The sequence below is a fragment of the Parus major genome, chromosome 1A (genome assembly GCF_001522545.3).
Source record: "Parus major isolate Abel chromosome 1A, Parus_major1.1, whole genome shotgun sequence".
In the NCBI taxonomy this organism is placed as follows: Eukaryota; Metazoa; Chordata; class Aves; order Passeriformes; family Paridae; genus Parus; species Parus major.
This window is the reverse complement of record NC_031773.1, coordinates 47,970,465-47,973,917: the sequence shown is the minus strand read 5'-3', so window position 1 is coordinate 47,973,917 and position 3,453 is coordinate 47,970,465. Positions and strand designations below refer to the sequence as shown.

The 3,453-nt window shown below is 53.5% G+C and overlaps 1 protein-coding gene and 1 long non-coding RNA gene across 14 annotated transcripts in view; one reads left to right on the top strand and one right to left on the bottom strand.

Annotated features, from left to right (window-relative positions):
* Nucleotides 1–907: 907 nt before the first annotated feature.
* LOC107204457 lies at nt 908–2,976 on the bottom strand. The gene is made up of 2 exons (XR_001521606.3): nt 1,708–2,976; nt 908–1,626 (listed from the first exon to the last, which is right to left on the bottom strand). It is a non-coding gene; the product is annotated as an uncharacterized LOC107204457 (long non-coding RNA).
* The window catches only part of TNRC6B (trinucleotide repeat containing adaptor 6B), a 129,826-nt gene continuing 129,308 nt past the window's right edge, over nt 2,936–3,453 (top strand). For 6 of the 13 annotated variants that reach the window (XM_033514431.1, XM_033514436.1, XM_033514432.1 and 3 more), the window contains exon 1: nt 3,161–3,319. The gene's annotated coding sequence lies outside the window, so the exon portion shown is untranslated. Of the gene's footprint in view, nt 3,123–3,156; nt 3,320–3,453 lie in introns of those variants that run through there. The other 7 variants (XM_033514441.1, XM_015627597.3, XM_033514444.1 and 4 more) reach the window with 6 other exon arrangements.

Here is a 3,453-nt window from a genome sequence, read left to right as displayed (position 1 = left end):
AAACTCTTGTCCTCTCTCATTCCTGCACCCAGAATTGTTCCAAGCTGGCAGCACTCTGCTTGTTTAGAGAAGTACCTTCATGCAGGCTTTTTCTAGACTGTATCCCTGTCAGACACAGTATTTATAACAAACTTAAAAACAATAAAAATAAACTTTAAAAAGAAGAGGTGATGTACTTTCATAACCTAAGAGTCAAAAGGCTGTGGAACTGACCCCAACTCTGAAGTCTGTCTCTCTGGCTACAGTCTGTGTGAGGTTTGACACTTGAGATGTCTGCAGGCAAAGTCCCAGCCTGTTTCTGCGGGAGCCATACTGCAGTGAGGCCACTCCCCAAAGCTGTAATGGTTTTTCTCATCACTTCTCTATCAGAAAGGAAAGACTTTCACCCCAAAGAAACCCAACCTTTCCCAGCACCTGGAAAGGCACGACAGTGGTAGTGTAATACTGACACCCAGTGGACGAAAAAATGCAATGTCACTGTCCAACTTGGTCCCATTTTTGGATAGGATTGGTAGTGGGCAGGTATGAAAAAAACGGGAAGAACTATTTTGTCCCTAAGCATTTGGACTTCATGAGAAGCAGAACCTGTTTAGGGGCTGTGATTCCTTCCAAATCCACAGGTGAACCTGGGTGGGAGCTCTTGAGTCATCCATTATAGCTTCAGACAAACCAACAAAATCTGCTTGCTTTTTACAGTTCAAATTTGTTTTATAGTGTGAAACTACAGGTACAATGGAGAGTGGTATCTTATCCTCCTCCAAAATGAAAATATCTCGTTCCCTAGGCTTATGCAAAATAAATCATATTCCTTCACCTGCTACATGCACACCATAACCCTGAGCAAAACATAGGAAGGAACACCCACAAAAGAACACCAATAAGTGGAAAGAAAATTTAAAGAGGGAAATGATTTCATTATTTTTTTACTTATGGCAAAGACAAGGTCAGCATCTTGGACAGATCATTCTCTCCCAAAGCACGCAACCTGTACTCTTGGTTTATTAGTGATTTCTGCTTAGAACATGAAAAATACATCTGGATTTTTCAGTTCCCACACATCGAATAAACAAAGAGAAAGGGAGGCAAAGTGCATCCAAAAGTTGTATTACTAATTCATATTGATTTATACAGAACCTTTTGTATTCCTTACAGCACCACAGTAACAAGTATGTGCATATCCAGTATGAAGTCTTATTCATATTAATGGGGCTCTTTTCCCACCAATCAATGTAAAAATCAATTACCATTACTGAATGGAGAAGCCATCAAAAGATTGACTGCTCTTTACTGACTTGTGTAACTTGATTTTGCGGGGATCTTGTCTGCTGTCTGTGCCACCAGCGCCCGTGGCTTTGCTGTGCTGGCAGCTGTCCCTCCTGCTGGTGACTAGCCTGCGAAGGCTCTGTGGCTCTTCCAAGGTCATGTTTTCACCGAATACCCACAGACCTGTTCACTAAGGTGACAGGCACATCATATCTCTAGAGTTCTCTGTTCAGGTGCTCTACGGCTCTGCTAATCAGGTTGTAACAGGATTCTCTCGGGGAGAGCAAATGGAAATACTGCACTGGCTTGCAGCCCTGGACGAGGTCGGGAAGTGACATTAACGAACATCAGCCTTCAAATATACTGGATAATAAGGAGAATGAGACCAAGCATAGAAATTAGGTACAAAGAGAACCTCTTGTTCCCAGTTTATCTTCCACATACTTCTGTTATCCGTGTATTCTCCTCATTGCTTTCTGTGTCAGATTTGGAGACTTCAATGCTCCTCCGGCCCTGCTCTTCTGCTATGCTAATCCTTTGGGCCATCCAGGTCCTGCTGATGTACCTGCACTTTGTCCTTCCCGTTCTGCGATGCAGCAGTGCTGCCCCTCACCTGCTCTGCTAACGCTGCTCATCCCGGCCTTCACACCACCTCCCTGGAAAGCGTCCCCGGGCCCGCTCCTGCCTCAGCCGACCACCAACCACCCCCACAGCCCCGCTTCTGGCTCGGCACACTCCCAGATAATGAAGATCAGCGTGTATTTGTAACGACTACATTTAAGAATGACGCCATGGTCACCGCAAATCGCTTTTTCACAAGTTTTCCCGGCCGCGGGCCCCCGTCACGTGCGCAGCTGCCTGGGCCACGTGGGGCGCGGCCGGCACGCGCCATCGCCCCACCCAACGCCCTCCCTCAAAGAAGATTGACAGTGAAAATAACCAATCAAAGGCAGGACCTTGCCTTTCCCCGCCCCCAGTCCACGGTTGCTGTGTCATCCGGCGGGTGACATCGGGGGGCTGTTGCTGGTTGGCTGCGCAGGCGTCGGCTTACGGCCAATGAGCTTCGCGAGCTGAACGACTGACACCTACCCTGCCCAATAGCTGCCTCGCGTGCACGTGGGGGGGTGGGACGAAGGGGAGATGTCGCTGGGGACGGCGGGCAGTGTGGCGTCGGTGTTGTGCGGCGGCGCCGCTGAGCGGCCATAGCCGCTAGCGCCTATGCCCGTCACGGCCCCCCGTCCATGCGGCCGGCAAATGAGTGCACAAACTGACGTAACCTCGCCTCGGCTGAGGAGGGTCCGCGGGGCCGCCGAGGAGCGCGGCTCGGTGGGCGGGCGTCCGCGCTGTTACGGTGTAACAGGAAACATTCCTTCTCTAATGGAGTCGGAGGGTGCGACCCACAGACCAAGCTGTCGGGCGGAAGGGCGGGACAAGTAGAAGCGGGCGAGCGAGTGCCCCATTTAAGGGGCAAATCTCGCAGACAACTGGCAGAGGAAGAAGGGGCGGTAGCCAGTGAGGGATGTGAAGGGGGGCAACGTTAACCGGTGACAGCCAGCAAATGCAGCCAATCAGTGAGCGTGTAGTGATGCGACGACCCAATCAAAAGCGCCGAGAGGCGGCGCTCCGCTCTGATTGACGTGCTTCCTGGCTAATGGGCGGAGAGATCCCCTAGACTCTTCCCAATGGGCAGCGTGAAGGGGCGGAAAGGGGAGCGGAAGGAGAAGACGAGCAGGCAGAACCACCAATCAGCGTGAGGGTCGGCGGGGCGCCGTCCAATGGGCGGTGCGAGGGGCGGTGCGGGGGCGTGTCCCGGTGTGTTTGGGTTCGTGCTCCTCGGGGGAGGGAGAGACGGCGGCGAGGAAAGTTTGGTTTTGGTTTGTTTTTTTTTTCCCCCCCCCGGTGGTGTTTTTTTGGCGGGGCCGGCGGGGGGGGGGGGGGACGCTTTTCGCAGCTTCTTCGCCTTTCGCTTCCTGGGGTTCGTGTTTCCCGGGCGGGCGGAGCCGCCCCCGGCACTGAGAAGAACGGGGGCTCAGCGCACCGCGGCGGCGCCTCGGCGGTGAGTGCGGGACGGGCCCCCCACCTATCCCCCATCCCCGCTCCCAGCTCCCGCCGCGGGGACTCCCTGGGAGCCCTTCCCGCCCTGCGGACCCTCGCGCCGCCTCTGAGGGGCCTCTGGCGCCGGGCCGCGGT